Source organism: Saccopteryx leptura, chromosome 1 (genome assembly GCF_036850995.1).
Source record: "Saccopteryx leptura isolate mSacLep1 chromosome 1, mSacLep1_pri_phased_curated, whole genome shotgun sequence".
NCBI lineage: Eukaryota > Metazoa > Chordata > Mammalia > Chiroptera > Emballonuridae > Saccopteryx > Saccopteryx leptura.
In genome coordinates, this window is record NC_089503.1 from 285,749,266 (window position 1) to 285,762,856 (window position 13,591).

The 13,591-nt window shown below is 36.1% G+C and overlaps 1 protein-coding gene across 4 annotated transcripts in view; it reads right to left on the bottom strand.

The window, feature by feature from the left end:
• The window catches only part of ATF7IP (activating transcription factor 7 interacting protein), a 111,608-nt gene extending 99,781 nt beyond the window's left edge, over positions 1-11,827 (bottom strand). For all 4 annotated transcript variants that reach the window (XM_066355335.1, XM_066355317.1, XM_066355326.1 and 1 more), the window contains exon 1: positions 11,675-11,827. The gene's annotated coding sequence lies outside the window, so the exon portion shown is untranslated. The remainder of the gene's footprint in view (positions 1-11,674) is intronic.
• Between the last annotated feature and the right edge of the window lie 1,764 nt (positions 11,828-13,591).

Sequence of the window (13,591 nt, forward strand, 5' to 3'; positions counted from 1 at the left end):
AATATATTTTATCTGCCCAACACCTGGTCAAGGCACATATGCTTCCTGCTCCTCCCTTCTCTATCTCTCATTCTCTCCTCTCTAAAATGATTAAATCAAGTCTTTAAAAAATATATTACAGTAAGTTTTAAAACAAACTAAAATTTTAATTCTTGTGAAATTAATCATGATTTGTTTTCAAAGGCAAGAAGAAAAGAGTAAGAATACTACCAAATAAGATACTTATAATAACTAGATCATAAGCCAGAAATCATGAATATGAAGCTCTCAAAATTTCATTTCAAAGGAAGGTATACAGAGTTATAACTAAATTTAATTTTTGAAACAAAAAAAGTTTTCACTATCAAATTACAAATTACTTAGATTACTTCTCTACCTTCCTTTTGTAGCAGAAAATGCTAGATGTTCTCTATCCATTTCTCTCCATTTTTAAAATTTACTAATTTTAGTCAAGTACATGTACTACACTTCCCAGGGCAGATACAGTCCTAAACTCTAGCACTTTAGCTGAGAATGAGCTGAAGCAGTGAAGTCATTATTATTTTACTATTTTTCATCCTCATCCTCAAAACAGCCGAGTTTCTTTCCACCTCTGAGGTTTACCTTTCTAAAAAATGGAAGATATTATCTTTGAGAATTGCTGACTCAAAGAGAGTTCCTTTTACAGTTCTGTCAATTCTGAGAATCAATATTCTAACATACAATTTAAACTTCTTATTAGAATGTAAAAGCGCCATAGAGTGCTATAACCATAATGCCTAGTTACCCACTAAGACAATAGTGCCCCAAAGTAGCAAAGGCTGGACAAACTTCAAAGAAAGGAAAACATGCCCTGGCCAGGTAACTCAGTTGGTTGGAGCATTGCCTCAATACATCAAGGCTGCAGATTTGATCCCCCATCAAGGCACATAAAAGAATTACAGTAACCAGTGAATGTATGAATACAGTGGAACAAATTGATAAGTCTTCTCTTCCTCCCCTTCTCTCTCAAAAGGGAAAAAAATATATTTTTTTAAACTAGCTATTAAATAAAAAATAAGCCTGACCAGGCGGTGGCGCAGTGGATAGAGAGTTGGACTGAGATGCGGAGGACCCAGGTTCAAGACCCTGAGGTCACCAGCTTGGACCAAAGGTTGCTGGCTTGAGCAAGGGGTTACTCTGTCTGCTGAAGGCCCGCGGTCAAGGCACATATGAGAAAGCAATCAATGAACAACTGAGGTGTCGCAATGAGCAACTAAAAACTAATGACTGATGCTTCTCATCTCTCTGTTCCTGTCTATCCCTGTCTATCCTTCTCTCTGACTCTCTCTCTGTCTCTGTAAAAAATAAAAATAAAAAACTTAAAAAAACAAAAAATAACACAAAACATTTTATACTACTCCCACAATGAAAAACTGCAGACATAAAAAAGTAAACATCTCTGATGGTAAAGTTAATACGTCATATTCATTTCCCAGACTTCCATGTTTACATAGGTTCAACTGTCAAGACTGTCAGGGATCCCTGGCTGGTTTATTCAGTTAGTTAGAGCAGTGGTCGGCAAACTCATTAGTCAACAGAGCCAAATATGAACAGTACAACAATTGAAATTTCTTTTCAAAGCCAAATTTTTTAAACTTAAACTATTATATATAGGTAGGTACATTCCGTATTAAGGTAGCGCCCGCACGTGGTGTTTTGTGGAAGAGCCACCCTCAAGGAGCCAAAGAGCTGCATGTGGCTTGCCAGACGCAGTTCGCTGACCAGTAAATTAGAGCATTGTTCAATATTCTAAGGTTGTGAGTTCAACCTTAGGGCACATACAAGAATCAACCAATGAATGCATAAATGAGTGAAACAACAAATAGATCTCTCTCTCTCAAATCAATAAATAAAATATATATTTTTTTAAATACAAAGACTGTCTCAGAAGCACTATCAACTATACCCATAGATCTAAGCCTGCCACTCATTTTGGAAAGTGGTCAAAGAAATTCCTGAATCAGTATCTTATAATAAGACTCAAAAATGCAAATGATAAAAATTCCAAACTGAAAACATTTACATTTCAGAAATAAGCTCTAGTACCCTGGTCTCATTTTGCAAAACTTAAAAACTGGAAACTGCTGCCCAGAACTCATACTCTGTATCCATTACAAAATGGTTTCCACCCTGCAACTTGAAGAATATATAAACAAAGTTTAATTTTGTGGAATTTATTTTTCTATACAGAACAAACATGACAGGAGAAACCACTGAATTTACCCTGTACACTGTAAGACAGGGGTCCCCAAACTGCGGCCCCCTGAGGCCATTTATCCGGCCCCTCTTTCATTGATGGTCAGTGAGAGGAGCATAGTTCCCACTGAAATACTGGTCAGTTTGTTGATTTAAATTTACTTGTTCTTTATTTTAAATATTGTATTTGTTCCCGTTTTGTTTTTTTACTTTAAAATAAGATACGTGCAGTGTGCATAGGGATTTGTTCATAGTTTTTTTTATAGTCCAGCCCTCCAGCGGTCTGAGGGACAGTGAACTGGTCCCCTGTGTAAAAAGTTTGGGGACTCCTGCTGTAAGACAATCTGAGAAAGAACATTGTGAAGTAATTTTTAAAGTTTTGGATTCTCAAAAGAACACAGCGAGATCAAATAAGCAAGAATTTTAAAAAGAGAAACTCCTCTAATATGTCATTTCTACATACACTTGGGAACTGACAGGGACAATAAGCTACTTAGTATTTCTGTCATCTATTATGTAACTACTGTTAACATATCACCTTAATTTCTAACTATTGATATAACATGCCCCGCAACTGTTAGGAACCTTTACCCTCAAAATTCTTTCTGCACAGGACTCCCTTGAAAACTAGGTATGCCAATATATGAATTTTTCACATACCTCAAAATTGAAAATATTGTAACAGAAATCTTTTTAAACTAAATCATATACTTCTTTCCCTTCCTGAAAAAGTTAAACTTAACTAAATATTCTCTGTAATTCAGAATCATTAATGAGATGGTCAATTACCATAATGATGACTGATTTTATAATGATTACATAATGATTGCATAATAAATACCGATTCAGCTCTAGGAATACTGATTCCTGAAGTAAATAACTTCAAAACTAAGATTTTAAATTCTTGCTTCTTACACTTGAAGTCTCATACTCCTATACTATCAAGATGCTAGCCATCATTTCTTGTCACTATCCATATATATTTCTCTAGTAGCACTTCTCCTGTCCCAAATTTGCTAGTTCTCATCTATTAAAACCTGAAAAAAACAAGTATCATTTGTCAGAACTAGCAAAATTTTTCACATCCAGGCAAAGATCACTGTAAAGCCAGTAGCCATGGCCACCATCACAGCCGCATGGCCCATGCAGGTCATGCAGGTTCACATTGGATTCAGACAGTCGGTAATGAAACAACGGAGCCAAGAACTGATGGGCCATCATCTTTAATCCTAGCTTGCACTCGGCAGGCAAGTAAAAACCCACAATGGGCTCCAAACCCCACTCATTCAGTGCTCACAAAGCTACTGACTTATCCGAGTTTCCTAGAATCAAAGGTTTCTAGCTCACCAGACTATTCACCTCTGTTCCCCATCTCCTTCTCTCTGCACAAACTGGCTTCTCCCTCAGCACTCCGCCATCTTGGCTGCTTCGCCTGGCCTCCTCCATGTGGCCTTTCTCTGCTCTCCAACAGCATGGGCCTCTCCTAGAACGTAATCACTCTTCTCTCGGAACAACGTGATCTCTCTTCCTTTTAAAATCTTTAGGCGTGGACCTGACCTGTGGTGGCGCAGTGGATAAAGCGTCGACCTGGAAATGCTGAGGTCTCCGGTTCGAAACCCCGGGCTTGCCTGGTCAAGGCACATATGGGAGTTGATGCTTCCAGCTCCTCCCCCCTTCTCTCTCTCTCTGTCTCTCTCTCCTCTCTCTCCCCACCCCCTCTCTCCTCTCTAAAAATGAATAAATAAAATAAAATAAAAAATAAAAATTTAAAATCTTTAGGCGTGAAAGCCCTCCCCCAACACATATTAACATAATCATGTCCATCTCAAGCAAGAAAGGCAACCAATATTATCACCTGGGAGACGGGCTTCCACGTGGGCAGCGCCATCTTTAACAAAGTGAGCATAACATATTTTATCTGCCCAACAATCACACAAAAACAGTAAAATATAAAAACTTCTGCAATAGATTTTCTTTAAAAAGATCCAAGATGGGAATTTCTCACTTAAAAAAAATGTTTAAGAGAAGCTAACAATATCTTACAATCTCTACCCATTTCATAGATTTAAATTCCTAAAGCCAACAGTATTTTACCACTTGATTTCTATCTTCCTTATTTTCTTTTCATCAATTCTAAGTTTAACTAGTTCAATAAAAATATTTTAGAAATAACCTGACATTCTTTCTTACAACCATTATGAAAATGATAAATTAGAATTGCAACTGAAATAAATAACTATTAATCAAGATTTATACACTTCACTGACATCAGTACAAATAGTAGCTTTAATGGCAAATGAATTTAAACTAATAACACAGAAGCATCCTTATAAGGAAATACCTTAATGTTACCAAAAAACAAAAACAAAATTTTTTACTTTATTATAACATTAGGTTCTATCCTGACTAGAAAATAAATAACTTTTCAAAATTCTTCCATTAAAAAAAATTTCTATGGCCTGACCGGTGAGAGCGCAGTGGATAAAGCATTGACCTGGAATGCTGAGATCACCAGCTTGAAATCTCAGGCTTTCCCAGTCAAGGCACATACAAGAAGCAACTCCGACTTGATGTTTCCTGCTTCTCCCCATCTTTGTCGCGCCCTTCCCTCTCTCAAAATCAATCAATAAATTTTAAAAACCTAATAAAAAAGAGGTTATTTAAAAAATAAAACTACATAACCAAAGAAAATTTTCAGTTTCAAGTATTATAGGACATTTTATCTAAAAAAACCTATTTTTCCTATTAACTTCATATTTGCACTATTTTCATGTCACCACGTCTTAAAGCAGATAAAAATAAAAATGTAGGTCCTGGTTGGCAAGCAGCTCAACTGGTTAGAGGCACAAACAAGAATCAACCAATGAATGCATAAATAAGTAGAACAACAAATTCATGTCTCTCTCTCTCCCCCTTCTCTATAAAAATATCAATTTAAAAAACTTTGAAATTAAAATGTAATCCTATATACTCTATTATTTCATTCCTATTAACACTGCATTAGCATTACAAAACCAGTAACAGTAAATGAAAAGTAACAGATATGACAAATTTTAGCAGACTTCCTAGAAGCAATAAAATTTTTGGGAATCTGCAGGATGTAAATCATTCATGAATAAAGAAAAACAAACACTATAAAGATTTTAACTCACTTCCATTTAGATTTAATGCAATTTTAAAGAAAACTTCGAATTGGTTGGCTTTTAAAAATTTAACCAAACTAAAAATAATTTTAGTTAAAAATATAAATAATTTAATCAAATGAATCTATGGTTTGTTCGCAAAAAAACAGAACAGACTAGCTTAAAAAATTGTGAAAAGGAATCATAAGTATACATTTACACAGTTTATAACACTACAGTAAATAAAACAATTCAGTACTGCTACATGAAAAAGGCACAGATACAGAGGTTGTTAACCTGCTTTTAGATTTTATATTACATATACCTGGGTGAAGCTAATAAACACTATAACTCTTTCCCCAGAAAAACATGTACATATACACGCTCAAATAATATTAGAATACAAGGAACTATTTAAGCCTATCTATAGAACCCCAAGGCCAATGTACACCAAGTTAAATATCGCAAGTAAATAAAGCAGAACTGATAGCACAAACCTGTTAAGATCAAAAGAACTTGGCCCTGGCCCTCTTGCTCAGTGGTAGAGCGTCAGCCTGGCGTGTGGAAGTCCTGGGTTCGATTCCTGGTCAGGGCACACAGGAAAAGCAACCATCTGCTTCTCCACCCTTCCTCCTCTCCTTTCTAACTCTCTCTTCCCCTCCGGCAGCCAAGGCTCCACTGGAACCAAGTTGGCCCGGGTGCTGAGGATGGCTCTGGTTGCAACAGAGCAACACCCCAGGTGGGCAGAGCACCGCTCCTTGGTGAGCTGGCTGGGTGGATCCCGGTCCGGCGCATGCAGTCTATCTCTCTGCCTCCCAGCTTCTCATTTCAGAAAAATTAAAAAAATAAAAAAATAAAATGAAAGATCAAAACAACTCAAAGCGGCCCTAGTCAACTGGCTCAGTGGTAGAGCGTTGGACCCACATGTGGATGCCCCAGGTTTGATTACCAGCCAGGGCACACAGGAAAAACAACCATCTGCTTCTCCACCCCTCCCCCTCTCCCTTCTCTCTTCTCCCACAGCCACGCTGGATTGATTCAAATATGTTGGCCTGGGCACTGAGGATGGCTCCATAACCTCACCTCAGGCACTAAAATAGCTTCGTTGCTGAGCAATGGAGCAATGGCCCCAGATGGGCAGAGTATTGCCTGATGGGGGCTTGGCAGGTAGATCCCGGTTTGGGTACATGTGGGAGTCTGTCTTTCTGCCTCCCTGTCTTTCACTTAATAAAAAAATAAAGTAAAATAAAAAACTCAAAGCAATAAAAAAAAGATAGATTACCAACACAAAATTCTAAGAAAACTAGATATTTGGGGGAAAAAATAGAACCAACAACCCTTCTTCATACAATACATCAAAATAAACTCCATATATATTAAAATGTATTTTCTTGTTAAGACCATTAAAATATCTAGAAAAAAGTAAACAAAATAGATGAACATTTAGTTCGTATCACAACGGGTAGTATTTTCTAGGCAGAGAAATCCTGGAAAAAAATCACAAATAAAAAACCAGTAAATTTGACTATGTAAAAGGTAACATTTTTCAATATATAAAACCATGAGCAATTTAAAAAATAAACTAAAAAAATGCACAAAATATGAAAAGCAAAAACAAATACCTAGAAATAGCTGTTACAAATAAAAATACCTACCACAAAAAAATATACAAAAACCCTCACACAGCTAGTACACAAAAAAAGAGAAAACTGCATATATATTAAACATTAAAAAGTTCAAGTTCACTAATTATAGAAAAAAGGAAGTTAATGAGATACTATTTTTCAACCAACAAACTGATGGTCGTATGGGAAATGCTGTTCAAAAAAACTAACTTTATATCAATTTTGTAAATTACTTTAAAAGCCCTTTGAGACAGTAGTTTCAAAGAAATATTACAAGATGTAGATCATGATTCATGCACAAAGATGTTCACTCTAGCATTGTTTACAATGGAGAATGGGCAACTAGCAAAATGGTGAAGAAAAAAAATTATTTAGTAAGTGCAATACTGGTAGTTGAGGCCATTGAATTCAGGCAGACTGCGGAGCTGGAAAGTGTAGGGCCGTACCCATTTAGTGAAGGCTCGCAAAGATGGAAGAGCAAATACCCAAAAGAAAACCTGCTTTCCCCAGCGAAGGGAAAAGGATCAGAAAAACCTCACCTGGTAGTAGTGGGAGAGTGATCTGGGAGAATCACCCCAAGGGAAAGCACCACTGCCCTACATAGACTATACACACATGGCACTGCCACATGCTCACGCACTAACCAGACAGTGCTTGCAGCTGATAAATCAGCAAGCAAGCCTAACACAGCTGTTTTCCCCACTATAAGTCACTGAACACTCTTAATAGAGATAATATTATATAGTCATTTAAATACATATTTGAAGAATATTTGATAATTTGGGACATTTTCACAGTATAATATAATCATTAAAAAACACATTCTAAAAAATTATAGGCCCTGGCTGGTAGCTAACTTAGTTAGCATTCTATCTCAATACACCAAGGTTGCAGGTTCAATCCCTGATCAAGGCACATGTAAGAATCAACCAATGAATGCATAAATAAGTAGAACAATAAATAGATCTCTTTTCTTCCCTCTCTCTCTCTCAAAGCAATTTTTAAAAAAGAATAAAATGGGGAAATAGCCGTAGATAACACTAAGTTAAAAGAGCAAAAATAAGATTATGATCCAATTAAAAACAGATCAATATTATTGATCAACTACTGTATTACTGATAAATTGATCGCCCGCAGAAAGTTCACAAAAATCACATTTTAAGAGCATTGTGCTATATTAAGTAAAATATACTGCTCACAAAAATTGGGGGATATTTCAAAATGACTATGAAGTGATGAAAACGAAGCATTTGATTTTTTTTTATTAAGAACATCAGAAAAGCAAACAAGTCAAAGAAAGTTGTTCAATTATGCAAATGAGATGCAAAAACAACTTATTTCATTGGCAAAAATGCACTATACAACAGACTGAAAGTACTGGAGTATCTGCACGTTCCCTGATCCCCTAATTTTTGTGAGCAGTATATTTTTAATATCTTTATCATCCATTAAAATTAAAAATAAAAAAGACAATTTTAATAGTTTATGGCAAAACCAAACATGTTTTTTTGTTTTTTACAGAGACAGAGCGAGAGTCAGAGAGAGGGATATAGATAGGGACAGATAGACAGGAACAGAGAGAGATGAGAAGCATCAGTCATCAGTTTTTCGTTGGGACTCCTTAGTTGTTCATTGATTGCTTTCTCATATGTGCCTTGACCTGGGGCTACAGCAGACCAAGTGACCCCTTGCTTGAGCCAGTGACCTTGGGTCCAAGCTGGTGAGCTTTGCTCACACCAGATGAGACCGCACTCAAACTGGCGACCTCGGGGTTTCGAACCTGGATCCTCCGCATCCTAGTCCGACGCTCTATTCACTGCGCCACTGCCTGGTCAGGCCCAAACATGTTTTTTATTTTAAAAAATTATCTTTGGTGGGGGTGAACACAGAATATGCTGAATGGAGATATGCTGTAGAACTGGGTACCTGAAAGCTATTTAACTATGTTAACCAGAGTCACCCCAATAAAATCAATTAAAAAAAGAAGTATTAAATACCTTGCAGGTACCTAAAAAAACCATTAGCTTTAATGAAGCAACCTTAATGGACAGTTACACAAGTAAATAAAATAAACCACTGAATTAAATGCAGTGCTTAGTTTAGCATTTTAACTATTTACAGCAGTGGTAGTCAACCTGGTCCCTACTGCCACTAGTGGGCATTCCAGCTTTCATGGTGGGTGGTAGCGGAGCAACCAAAGTATAAATAAAAAGACAGACTTAACTATAGTAAGTTGTTTTATAAAGATTTATTCTGCCAAAGTTAGCGAAAACCCTACATAAAGTACTTGGTAATTATTATTATATGCTTTAACCTGCTGTAACTCTGCTTTATAAATTATAAAGTAAAGTTGCTTTCCTACTTTATAAATCACCATTACTGTAGAACCAGTGGGCGATTAGAAAATTTTACTACTAACAGAGATACAAAAGTGGGCGGTAGGTATAAAAAGGTTGACTACCCCTGATTTACAGGGATGTACTAAAAGTTCGCTAAATTGAATGAAGTGCTTAATCAAAACTTTTTTGCTGAACTCAATTCTATAATGCTTAAAATTCACAAAACTAAAAAGATTGAAAATAACCTCAGTAACTTTTATTCATTCCTGGAGTAACTTACTTTTATTATTCATATCTGCTGCATCATAACTATCAAACTATCATACTATCATAACTATCAAAGTAAAATTTCAAAACAAGTTTGTACTGACAGAGTCAATGAAGATACAGTGGATGTTCTGACAACTCATTAATCTTAAACTTTATAGAACTATATGTGCCTTTCTCAGAAACTAGACAACAAAACTGTCCTACCAATAAATACTTACATTGTTCATTATGTTCCTCAGTGTTCTCAATACCTCTTTACTATCTTCAACATTAATTTAAGAGGCAATAGTATGTATACTCAAATGAAAACATTAGCTTGAATATATAAAATAGTTCACGTTTCTGGAAATGCAAAGTGTACCGTGCCCTAAGATCAAAGTTCTTTCCTACACATACATATACACATACAGAAAATACAACACATTTTTAACTACTAAAACACCAGAGAAAATGTCAAAGGAGGTGGGGGAGATGTTTGCTGGATAAACCACCCCAGAAGCATAAAAGAGAAGATGGCACAACTGCCCTCTAAATATATTTCTGTGTAAGATTGTCCAGAAGCTCAGGACAAACTTCCTGTTTAAAAAAAAAAAATTTTTCCTACACTCCATTCTCTCTCATATGTTTTTTTTTTTAATCCACCAACTACAAGCATTCCTTTCAACTACATCTTCTTTATTACTAGTGGTATTTGTATTAAGTAATCAAAACATCCACAAAGCAACCAAGATTACAAAGCAATAGCCAGTTCATTTGACTGGGGACTGATTTAAACTTACCAAGAAACTAGTTGTTTTATATATAAATCACAGATGAAGTTTATGAAAACCATTTATAAGTTTTTAGACCAGTAAAAAATAACATGCACAATGGTAGAATGATATAAAATCATATAAACCTTCCTCAGGGGTGTTATATAAGATTTAAATATAGTGACACTACCATTTTTAGACTAAAATAATCAATAACATACTTATACTTTCTTTAAGACAGTAAAACCAGGAATGCACTTACAATTTTAAAAATCAAGTGATTATATTTTATGCACATGTACATGAACAGGTTTTTTGTTTTGGAGGGGGTTGGTAAATCAACTGATTTTATTGATGGTTCACTTCATTTTTTCATTAATGCCTCAGTGTAGTTGGAAGTTCTTTAAATATTCTTTATCAGCAAAACTTATCAAGTTTTATATTTTATATATCATAACATAATGCTAAGAAAATAATTTTACGAGAGCAACAGAAATGATCTAACTGAAGCAGTGTGGACAAGTAAACAGAGGCTGAAAAAATGCAAAATTCAGAGGCATGTATGATCAGAGGTACACAGGCTAACTAAAATTAAAACTTCACTGACTTAGGATCAAATATTTTCTAAAACTAAATACCCAAGGAGATCGAGATTTTGTTAAAAAAACACCACTATATAGGTCTTTCCAATGCCCCTCCCCCCATACTTCCAAAACTTAAGTCATTTCTATCTTGTAAACATTTCATGATAACAGTACTGGTAACAACAGGGTTAAAAATTTATTTGCAAATATGCAGTTCCAGTAAATGCACTTCCTGTGAGAACACCACTAGGTGCTGATCTTCATCGTCCTAAATATAAACTCCAATCCAACAAAATTCTAAAAGTGAAATTATAATCGAGAACCTTGTCACAATCACTTTTACAGAAAATTAAATGCACAGTTTCTCAGAGACCCGGATAAATATAAGAAAACAGTTTGAGGTCGGCATAAAAGTACAACATAAAAGAAACGTTATTCTTGAAAAATGTGAGAATTTGAGGCTCAGAAAATGAAACCCCTCAAGAAAGAGAAAAATTAAATCTAGAACCCAAATGGCGTCCAACAAGAACATTAGATCTTGAAAATGAATATTGCGCTTGCGCAGCCACCGCCCCGCTGGCTGCACAACTGCAGCTAGAGCCCGACCCCGCAATATCACGTGCTCCCATGCAACGCCGGCCGCAGCTCCGCAACCGCGCACGCGCAAACACAACTCCCGCAGCCGCCATAATGCGGTCTTGACTCAAAAAATACAATAGTAATTTAAGAAAATATGATTATAACACTCCTAGGATGCACACATACCTTTCCAAGCGAAAGATGAGGGAGGAAGAAAAGTTCCTTTTCACAGCGCCGTGCCGCGCAGCCGAACCCAATGCTGTCGCCTCAGACTAGCGCGCTTCAGTCGCCGCGCAGCCGCCGCCGCCGCCGCCGCCGCAGATTCAAAAACAAACCCGCTTCTCCCTTGCACGCGCGAGGCCATTATGCAAATTATTGTGGGCGGGGTTATATGATGTAATGATGGCCACGCCCTCTGTGCTATCAGCCAATAGGCTTACGGAATGGCTGGCCCCCATGCAAATCGCCGGAGTTTTATTTGAATGAGGGAAATTGGCCCCGCCTCCTGCCTGGAAAAGAGGCCGTCTGAGGTGGTGGCGCTGCGCCTTTCAGTTGCAGTGTGAGGTGTGTTTTTCAGCCTAACTTCCCTCCACCAATGAGTTCCACTTTGTGAGCGCCCTCTATGAGCCTTACAAAAAAAAGGAAGGGAGGAAAAAAGTAGGTGAGAGTTAAAAGAGCTGTGGGAAAGATTTTTGAAACAGGCTAGAGTATGTTGATTTTTCATTATTTATATTAAAAATTCACAAAATATGCTTTAAACTGTATAAATAATGAGATAATGAGGAAAACATTTTTTCTTTTAGTTGTTCTGTGCCAGAGAAAGCACTTAATCATACACTTCCACCAAAATTTGCAATCCTCTTATTCAATTTTACATTGGGAGACAACACTTAAGCCAGTGGGATGTAGTGGAAGGTACTACTCTGCTGGGACGTCTGGGTTCACATCCAATTTGTTCAGGTAACCTGCCTGTTACTTGGAATAAGTGTGGTACTCAGTTTTTTCACATCTAAAATGGTGATAATGCCTATAGTTAAAATCAGTTGGGAGGAATGAATGATAGGATAAAAGTAAATGTGTTTTGTAAAGCAAGAAGAGCCTGACAAATAGATCATAAGGTATGGTTATTAAATTTTAATGTACTTTCTCCCTTAATCTATTTGTTTAATATTTATTTAAGAATCACACTTATTTTAGGTGCCTATCCTCAAGAAATCTGTATTACGGTGGAGGAAACAGAAAAGTAAACAGGAAATGTTTGTAAGTAATAAGAAATTAGTGCAAAGTGGTTAATACTTATTTTTATAATTGTGGCCTCTCAAATTAGTTGATAATGACTGGCTTTTAGGAGGATCACCTAACCCAGACTTGGAGAATAATCAATGCCTTTCTAGAGGAGATGATAATTGATGTGAGAACTGATTTCATAGACTTCTTACTAAAAAATTGAACTTTATTGTGAAAGCAATGAGGAATCGCTTAAAAGGTTTAAGTCAGGAAATAATACAATTAGATTGCATTGCTGAATTGCTAAGCTTTATAAAGTACGTATCATGGAACATAGTACAGAGGTGTTCAATAAATTTAAAATAGAGGCTCAATTAGAGCTTGACCTGTGGTGGTACAGTGCATAAAGCGTTGACTTGGAACACAGGTCACCAGTTCAAAACTCTGGGCTTGCCTGGTCAAGGCACATAAGGAAGTTGATGCTTCCTGCTCCTCCCCACTTCTCTCTCTCTCTTTTTCTCTCATCTCTCTTCTCTCTAAAATGAATAAAGTCTTAAAAAGATTTTATTTAATTTAGAGGCTCAATTATAACATATGTTATAATTTATTTAGTTCCTAGGTGGCCAGTTATAAAATAAATGTTCATTAAATTATAAATATTAATATTGATATTAAAAGTTCCACTCTATAATAAGAGAAATGGAATTAGAATAGAGTCCATTAGGTTTTCCATTGCATTCCTCTATAGCTAATAAAAAGGAATCATTTTTATAACACTTTATTCTCAATTGTCTTGGCTAATGGCAAAAAAGAATAATTCAGCATTAAAACTCAACAATTGATTAATGTTCTTAGATATGCTTATTTTAGACTTGC